The 10,351-nt window shown below is 37.9% G+C and overlaps 1 protein-coding gene and 1 long non-coding RNA gene across 5 annotated transcripts in view; both read left to right on the plus strand.

Moving 5' to 3' along the window:
* Positions 1 to 10,351, plus strand: part of LOC100746223 (mastermind-like domain-containing protein 1) — a 174,402-nt gene that overhangs the window by 120,596 nt on the left and 43,455 nt on the right. The gene's annotated exons all lie outside the window — the stretch shown is intronic.
* Positions 248 to 5,191, plus strand: LOC112212977. Its single transcript, XR_002946834.2, has 2 exons — positions 248 to 1,914; positions 1,985 to 5,191. It is a non-coding gene; the product is annotated as an uncharacterized LOC112212977 (long non-coding RNA).

The raw sequence follows: 10,351 nt of genomic DNA on the forward strand, positions 1-10,351 counted from the left end.
GCGCGCGCGCGCGCGCGCGTGCTTGTGTATTATTTCATTTAATGTAGTAAGAAGAAGTTGGCAATTGAAATAGTAAAAGCGTGGGCGTGTTGAGTTATATAAAAGCGCTCGTAAAACGCGAACGCTCTTGTTTTTCCTCTTCTTTTTTTTATATATGTATATGTATATGCATATATACACATATATGTATAAAAACAGGTTGAAATAGAATAAAACGTTGGTTTGTGTTCATAATGTAGGAGTGATCAATATTTAAAGATTCTGAAAGTAGGTAAATGCAGCGAATAAAAAGAAAGCAGGATAAAAAGGTTGATGATGTTTTTAACTAGATGTTCTTTTATCATTAAAGGAAAGATTTCTGGTTTTTGCGGTATTTACTTATGCGTATAGCGGTGGCTTGATACAATTAAGTCGTTTTCTGATGGACGTCCGTTTGATTTAGTATTCGCGGTAATTTAATGGACGAAGGTAAAGGGGAATGACGCATGAATAATTTATTTAGGAAACTGCAAAAAACCTTCGACTACACGCAACTCGTTCGAGATCATTTTATCCAAACGGTTAACAAGCTACGCTATGAATGTAAAATTGCTCTTACTGTTTCATATAATTCGTCAACAAATTTGCTTTTGCTTGATTTGCAACGAAGAGATGAACGGTTTATCCGTTACGAAAGTTTCGTAGGAGAAAGATAAACATTTCTGTGCAACTTTTAGCAAAGGAGGAACATACCTGGACGTTCAAGGATTCAGTTCAAGATTATATTGGCAAAGAAGTCCGTAGAAAAGCCAGGAAGTTTAACGTTTGTAATCTTCGACAAACGTATAATTTAATATCGCGATCTTTAAAACGTTAACGAGCTCTTCAGAGAATTTCTAAGTGACTACGAATGTACTTTAATATTCAAATAAACGAAGACTATTACACCGATATAAATACGTTTTGAAACTTAAGGAAACACTATGTCCAAGTGCAAAATAGATTTAAGGCTTTAGCCGGACAGCTAAGGATACAAATTCGACCAGATTCAAAATTTAGAATGCGGAAATTAAAATTATTCGTCGATACGTTCGAATTTCGAGATTTTGAACTTCAAATGATTTTCGAGAAAAAGAGACGCGGAACTTCTGCGGCCGGATCTTTGGGGTAGGCACGTGCCGAACGCATTGTTCCTTTTTTGCCGAACACGAAACAGAAAAGAGCGGCTTTTCTTCGACGTGTAAACGGGACTTTATGCGCTGGTTATTCATGCCATTCGCGTGTACGTACGAGCTTTCGCACATTTACGCTACTCATTCATACAGGGAAAGAGATATAAATACGCGTGCGCGTTTGCGAACACGTGCGCATACACCCACGATGCGTAACGACCGTGTAAAGTCCCCTACTCTTTTCCGAATCTCCGCCACTCTACGATTTCCCCACTCCTTCCATTGCCATCTCCTCGTCATCCCCGTTATTACTCGAAAACCTTTTGTTTATTTATGAAATACATTTGAAGATTCAATTTTGTCCACGTAAGTACATACTCACCTCGCTTATATCCGTCGTTTGTTTGTCTTTTGTTTGTCCGTTTTGCTTTATACTTTTCACGCCTCTGACTCTTTCCTTCTTTTCTCCTTGTTTCTTATTTCTTTCTCTGGCTGTTTTATGTGCTCGAGCGCAAAGCATACACGTTGCTCCGTCAATGAATTCTGATCGCGCGAAGCCCTGTACCGACGGTCGGTAAAAAGTTCCTCTTGCAGAAGTTTGTAAAGTGAGAACACGTTCACCTAGTTGCAATTATGTACTCGGTTTAATTCTGTTCTTGACACTGTGTGTCGTTTGATCGCAAACCGTTTTCACATCCACGACCAGCCGTTGTGGCAAACGTGGTACACGCATGTTTATTTGCATCCGTGAATATTAAGAGTGGTAAGTTTGATTATCTTCCTTGGAAACTCGCCACAAAATCGATCAGTCGAGTGTTTCGTTTCATTTAAAGCATTGCCCGAGTTTCGGCACTCCGAAAACGGAGACTATTTCGCAAACAGCGAGGACCAAAGTTTCCGACTTAAAAGAAGTTTGGTCAACGATTAGCTTCTGATTAAAACAAGAAGATCGATATTGTAACGGAAGAGGTATTTAAAGCAAACTAGTGTCAATCAAAGAAACTGTATTAAATTACGCTATGCTAACGCAACGAATATAATTTGCATATTACTAGCAAGTACATGCAAATCCAAGCAATTACTCGGCATCTATGTTTTACCTGGAAAAGAGTGCGCCACCGTATACGTAACTGGGAATAAACGTGGTTATTATTAGAAGAAATTGTATGCGGATATAACTAATAATGACGTGTAATAGTATTTTCGTCTCATGGTGGAAACTGAAGGCTTGGAAATTCGGTAGCCGCATACATAAGCGGCAGAAGCACGATTAAACTTTAAAATGCAATTATCTCAAAATAACTGTGCTCGGCAGTTAGCAAGTCTGCGCTCAGTAGGGCAACGTAACCCTTATAATTGCTCTGAATTAATACATCAAACAGCTATGTTATCTAACATGCACTGTACTATGGTACGAATGATACTATCTGTAATTGCATATTCTGTTTAGAATTACGCTTTCAGAATTGGTTTATGCACATCATCTAAATATCTCAATGTTCGAAATATATTTTTTTCCTCTATCCTTTTCTATCGTATATTTATTTAACGCCATAAATTTATTTAATGATTTATTTAATAGATATATTATTAAGAAAACCTGTTTGGAAACACTCGTTGGAGTATTTTGGTCGACCCAACTTTTACCTAAATTATAAACACCACATAGAGAGTTTTCGAAAGCAGCCTTTCAACTCCAATAGAATTATTCTTTCTACTAGCTTTTCTCTTTTCCCGCTTTATCCTTTGTTACTCTTTCAAAGAATTTCTTTTATCCTGCTTGCAAAATTTGTTAAATTTTTCCTGAAAAATACTAACAATATTACATTTTCATGTGCAAAAGTTAAAATCGACGTAACTAAAATTGTTTTGCTTCTTTATGCCGTGAATTTTCCAATCTATTGTAAAAATTTCTAGCTAAATGATGGGTCGGTTAACAGGTTGAAAACTTTGTTTGTTGAACAATATTTCAAGCATTCGATGCTCTCGTAATATTTCCATCGTTCATTATAAAAATAAAGCGAAACTAAAGCACAACTTTTAATGCAATTAGAAATTCGCTCTTTTCGCGCGGTCGTGTCGGAAGAAAAATTGAAGTTGAGTTAATTAATAAAGTTGGAGATTGAAGGCAGATGCTTGGGAGAATTCGCAGAATGCGAAAAATTTACGACGAAACTATTCGATCGCCAAGTTCGTCAAATTGTCCTGCTGTGATCGTTTAAAATATCAAACGCTGTATGTTTGTAGGATCGCGTAATTATTGTAATTTATTAGATTTTCGTGAGCAATGCGACGAGCAATATCGTTGGGAATTCTGTAAACGTCGGGAAACATTAGGAAGAAAGGAAGGAAGGGAAAATGTTGGTGAATCGTGGATGGTTATTCTCACCAAATGCCGTGTTGCGAAAATCGAGATGAACGAAACTTCCATTTCGCTATTGCTCATTCCACCTCTTCAGCGACTATGTCAAGATGAAATTCTCGAAATAGACGGCTTCGCGATGGAGAGAAACGTACAACGGAGACACTAAAGAACCAAAGAATCAGAGTGAAAATGAAAATTCGGTTAAGACTCTTTTAATCCGATCTAAATCGTTGTTGCACAATTTTATTCGATGTTGCTCATGTATTTAACGAGTAGATCAACGAATCGCCAAACCGTTCTTCATGATTTCCAATATTATTGTTACGGCCCTTTTGTACGATAGTTCATCAACTAATAATATTGGTAAATCGATTTCACGATTTTATAATATTTGTCGAACAGGATAATCAAATCAATACTTTCATTTCATGTCTTGTTGTAACGTTTTCTACTATTGTACGTTGATGTTTAATAGATTTAGAAATTGTACAGTTTCGCTAGATATATTAGTTAAGATTGACTAATTAATATTTTAAGAAATGTTTCAATATAGTCAACAAATCTTTCGTACTTTTCCGATTATTAGAAAATTGTTTAATCATAGAAGAGCATGATCCGATTCTAAACTATTGAATTAACGTGACAATTAAATGGTTAATGACATTTGGCGGTTACCTCGATAGGTTCTCGAATATCTTAAATTTTAATAAGGAAAGCCAATTTCATCGTGGTAAGAAGTTGGATGCGCAATGCGAACTGGCTACGTAATTAAACTCCCTTTTTCCGTGGCTCGAATGTCCTTTAATATGTAAAACGAGTCAATTAGAATATCAAACGTGACCTCAAACGAGAACACGCACTGCTGTACTAAAATAGCGTGGATACACCACTTTACCAGCCGCCCCTTTTCCCAAGAATCGTTTCACCTTCCGCAATCGTAGCTTCTTTTGCAATCATTTTCGGATCTCCTGCACTCGGGATCTCCTTCACTCGTGAAACATCAGCCAAATTGTTTTCCTTCTCCGCAATTCTCAAAGTTGTTCGATAACAACAACAGCGAATGCAAATAAAAATAAAATATTCAAATAATAATTTTACAAATAAAATTCGATAATCTTTTGCTATATTTATGAATCAATTTTAACCGTATTTAATTAACATTGTCCATTTGTTTTCTGTTTCAGGTACTAACTTGTTGTTTATTTTCTGATTTGTTTATGGATGGCATAAAGGAGGACTCATTTAGGTGAGATGTTTCATCTACATATGAGAATAAGGAAAAGCTTTTTAGAACGATCGAGCAAGATTGCCAAAAGGATTAACGATGCTTCAGACGAGCGTTGCAAAATTGGCAAATGGTCATTCGAATTGTTGTAATAAACCACAATACGATGCCAGCCACAACCGGACGTAAATCGAACAAGGTCGTTGCGCGCCTATTGAATCAGGCTTTATGCGTTTTGACATTGAGCTTGCAATCTGAAAACGATGTTGTTTTCGTTCTCAGCCTTATAGCAGATTTAATGCACGAGAGAATGAACGGTGACGAATGTTTACGCTTCTTCGTGGACACGTTGACGATATTTTTCCTCGGCTGCCAACCGGACGTATAAATTTATTAATCCTATCAAATCTGAAAAGATTATTTTTTCCATGCCCCACCGTAGAGCCATTAGAAAAAAAAAAAAATGAAAAAATTTATACGTAAAAAGCGTATATCGTACATCAAAAGATCGAAAGGGTTTTAGTAGTACATATACGCATTCTGTGGCAAAGCGATTCGAACGTTGGCATAGCTGATCAGACAAGAATGAAGTTGGTTAAACGTGAAAATAAAGTGCTCTCTGGAAGCTTTACGCCAAGCACGTACACGCAAGCTGCAATTTGCATGCTTTTATGCGGTGCGAAGTTTACAACAAGCGCGTACACGTGCCACCGCCGGAAAAGTTTCCTGTTTTTCTTACGAACTGCTCGTTCGAGGGGATATCCGAATGGATAAATTACGTCGTCGCTCTCGGCTGCCTTGCGACGCGTGCCGCGCGTCTAGGGGAAAAAAAGTTCCCCACTCGAGAGTTTTTTTTCCTAACCTTGTCACCGATACTATACGAAATAAGCTTATTAAATCACTCACGGCCGGGATAATTAAATAAATGAATATGATGATTTGAATGTTGCAAAGTTCTCATTATTTATCTTTAATTATGGAGTTTTCTAAAGAAAAACCTATATAAACTGCATTCTCTAATTAAATACTTGAAACTTTGATTTACTTTCTAAATATAAATAGAAGAGAGTTGCTCGAAAAGCATTGTAAAAATTGAAACTAGAACTTCCCACGCAATTTACTCGATCCACGGTTCTATCTTATGAACCTTTTTCGCAGAAAGCTTCTCAATTATCGGTTTATAACAAATTGCTAGCTGTGTACAATTATGTGCCACGTGAAGTTTCCGTTTGTACTGTACGAATGAAATTGCGGAACGTTTCTACTTATTCTCCGAATTCTTCGCATACCGACAGCTTCGTATGCAAACGTTTGAGAATTTACATATTTGAAAAGAAAAATGCCAGTACGATATCGCGTGCGATAACGTTCGTCTCGTATTCAAATTATTAATACACTTATCGTGTCTATCGCTTCTTTTTATTTTACATTTTACGTCCCATTATAATCGTAAAGATCGTTATGACACATTAATCTTCTTTAATTTGTGTAGAATGTTGCGAGTTACTTAGAAACGCGTCGTTAATCCTTGCGTGTTTGATCAAGTTTTCCGATCATGCTCGTACTGTTCATAGCCTTATACATATGTAGAGAAATCGTATTAATTAGAGAAGATATGCTGAAATTATCTTGAATCATATTCATCCTTCTCACATATAGTAGCTTGTTAAAGAATTTCCATACTTATCATAGAAAATTCTTCAAGATGAATTCTTGCTAATGAATTTTCAAAATGTTCCACGCCTAATATATTCGTAATAGATTTATACAATACACTGTAGCTAGCTACTGTATTAGGTAACGGTAATTACGACTGCGTAATAATATTTCGTTAATCTCGAATTAATTGGCAGCTCGTTCGAAGGCACGACAAACGATCGAAAATTGTCCTTAACTTGTCCGTGACAAATTCGATTCCCTGTGACATAAACGTCGCTGATGGTGTTGCGTAATTTTACGTAATTACTCCCTCGTCGCTGGGATAGCTGCTTCGTCCGGAGTTTATACTGAAGCACGCGGATCATTAATATCCGAAATTCTTGGCCTTTCTTCTTCCGATTGAACGGTCGGCTTGCGTATCTGGCATTTTCGTTAAAAAAAGAAGTGCCGTTTATTACGACGGGCAAAGCGTATCGGCGTAGAACGACCTTGATAGGAGATTCAAGGAAATAGGGAATGAATGAACTGACAGGCTGATCGATCTCTCGATAGTTTCGTAACGTTGACAGAAACAAAAAGACGAATTGCAGAAGAAGAAGGCACGACTAGATGCAAAGAGCGAGGATAGCGACCAAGAGAAGGGAGGAGAACGCAAGGTGGAAAGAAGTTGCAGCGAAATAAATTATGCAAAATACTTTCCTTCGTTGGAATATGAAATCGCGCCACGGAGTTTCTCGTCACACGAGGCAAAAGAATTTACTTTGCCACGGCGAATCAGAGACAGGGAGTAAAAAATAAATTCGATAGTATTCTGATTCGGCGTTATCAAATCCGATTGTTGACGAGCACAACAGAAAGATTGTCCGTTTGTGTCCGTTGTATCATTTCCTTTTTTTTTTTTTTTACACATTTTTAATATATTTTATATTTATGGAATATCCATTGCTTTGAAAAAGGAAGACGAAGGTAAAAGATAGAGAAGTGAAAAAAATTAGGAGAATATTATGAAATACTGCCAAGTTAAAAGTTATATGAAATCCGTGAGGAGAAACATCGATCTGCTGGTGGCTAATTGAACTACAAGGGAGGGTAACTTTCACAAAATATTATGTAGTTTGGAACAAGTTCATCGCGGTTTTATAGTATTCTTTAGCCTGTCAGAACTTTTGAATACCACGCTGTGAGACAGAACTTTTATTTACTTTTGACGGGCGGAGGGTGGAAGTTCCAGATTCCATCTCCCTTCTCTTCCGATACTCCGCCTCCGGAGAAAATAAAACCTATTCGTCATCATACGTGTCATGGTTTCCGTGGAGAGTTTCAATAGACGTTGCTAAAGATATATGTATTTCCCACATCTCACATTCCACATTCCTTATTTCGTTTCTCAAATCTTATATTCTCCGTCCCATATACTAACATCCCACATCCAATATTCCCTATCCTACATCGCTGTTCCATTCCCTACATTTTATCCTGCGTTCCACACTCCGTTTTCCATATCCCAGTTTAATAATTCCAACTTTTCGAATTATACGCGGAAGAAAATTCAGAAAATGCCCACAAAATATAATTTTCTCGCAAAAATCGCGAAAACACCGTCACCTCCCACGAGCAGAATTCTTTGTACCACAAAATGAAATTCGCCTTTCCGAGTCGTGTCAGTCCGATGTCCCGAGCAACTCTGAAATCCTCACTTCCCACGAACGAAATTCGCCATCGTAGAGTTGAGTTTGAGATGTGCGATCTAACACTAACGACATGTGTATTGTAATTTCTCGCCAGTCCTATGCTTCCCAATTAAAACTTTATCGACTCCCCGTAGAAACTTGGAAATTACAATTAAAAAAACGCTGTACGCGTCGTAACGTAACGATGAAAAACGTAGCGATTTATTACGGTTAAACCACGAGACGTATTATTACTTCCACCGCCTGCTTGTTTCTACGACTCGAAACGAGTTCTGAGGGAGAGACGGAGAGAGAGAGAGAGAGAGAGAGAGAGAGAGAGAGAGAGAGAGAGAGAGAGAGAGAGAGAGAGAGAGAGAGAGAGAGAGAGAGAGAGAGAGAGAGAGAGAGAGAGAGAGAGAGAGAGAGAGAGAGAGAGAGAGAGAGAGAGAGAGAGAGAGAGAGAGAGAGAGAGAGAGAGAGAGAGAGAGAGAGAGAGAGAGAGAGAGAGAGAGAGAGAGAGAAAAGAATCACGATGATATTTATTTACTAATTCGAATAAAGAAAGCATAATAGAACGAAAAGTAATGGCATACCAGGAGGAGAAGAAACTTTTTCAACGAAGAGTTATACCGTTCTCGTGTAACAGGGACCGATGAGAGAACGGTCAGTCACGGGGAATATAAACGGATTACATGCCTCGAATGCATTTCTTTCACCTATCGCCCCCTACCTCTGTGCCTTGTCCTCTTCACCTGAAACAGTAATACTCGGTCCCTTCCTACGGATACCTGGCCACAGATTTCTCGGACGATAATTAAGGCGAAACGAGATGAGTTCCTCTCTTGGCTTTTTGAATGAGTCACGTTTCCGACAGTCGCTAAACGAGCCACGAGATATACGCAATACCATTTACAAATCTCTGTCGCTGCGTTTAATTGATTTCTCATCAAAGCAAACAAATATTTGCTCCTCTATATTTATTCTCGTGATTTCATCGAGATTGCGAATATTTAGAGAAACAGGATTTTCTATTTATGCTTGTATAGAAGCGGTTTTCCCATAGAGGAGTTTTCCCAAAGAAGTGTTTCCATATTGGCCGCGTATGTTTTTTTTTTTTTTTTTTTTTTATCTTTTTATCTAATTCCCTCGTTTCGCTCTAGCGGCTTCCAATTCGAAATAGTTTTTACATTTTCATCGTTTCGCTGACAAATAAATCTTCCGACGAAGATGAATCGTTTTACGTGTTTATTACTGCAATTGCAGAAAAACAAGCACGGTCTTCAATCTTGTTTCACCCCCGTTGTTCCGCATTCGGATTATTTTATTTCGTTTCGTTCGTTCACAGGTTTTATTATTTTTCTGTTATGCCCGCGATGAATAAATGCATCGGGAAGCATTATTGTCATTGGTAATAATTTACGATGCTCGATCGGGCGTTACATAAAATTATTAACGTTACATTAATGATCGTTATCGCGTTTCGCATAATTCTCTGCCGGACGCGTCGTAAATTTTTTTTTAAATCGATACTTATACGTATATCCACTGTTTCCATTGTTTTCCTTTCTCATTTATCTCGTATAACGGTTTCTTTAAAAATCGACGAAGAAAGCAAAAAATTGAGTCATCGAGCGGACGGGAAAAGACGACGTAAAGTATGGAATTGATTTATTTCTAAGATTATCCATGTTAAGTAACTAAAGGCTCTCTTTCGGCTTGATACAACTCTCTGATACTTTCGTTCGAAGGGAGAAATAGTCCTGAGGAGAAAAATACGCTTGACGTGGCACTGAGAAAATATTGCGGTGTATGAAACGGAGACACTTTATCGCTACGATATATATCATTCTATTCACTTACTCGCGCGTTGCTTTTTGAAATGATAGTAAGTAGTAGGAAGAGAAGGGTAAGAAGAATCCGCGCTATGAGAATTTTCAACGCGAAATAAAAAGCAGGCCTGTTTCATAAATGGCCGGACACGCGAACGCGTTCCTAAGGTGAGGGGAAGCAAAATTGTAAGTACCTGTCTCTTAAAAATCGTCGAATTTTTGCGATGAGAGGGTAGTAAGTAATTTTCCAGAGATTGCAAGCCGGCGAATGAAGCGATAAAATATATTGCGAATACGTCGTTCCTTGGAAATTAGACTTTGTGGAAATGCAAATTTAATTTGCGAGTTCCCATTGGAAAGCGTTGTGTACAATTTAAGCGTTGTTAAACTTTCTCTTGGACAAAAACTCTTTTGTTTGCTCGCGTGTATGTATGCGCGCGCGCGCGCGCGCC

The sequence above is a fragment of the Bombus impatiens genome, unplaced genomic scaffold (assembly GCF_000188095.3).
Source record: "Bombus impatiens unplaced genomic scaffold, BIMP_2.2 scf_0406, whole genome shotgun sequence".
NCBI lineage: Eukaryota > Metazoa > Arthropoda > Insecta > Hymenoptera > Apidae > Bombus > Bombus impatiens.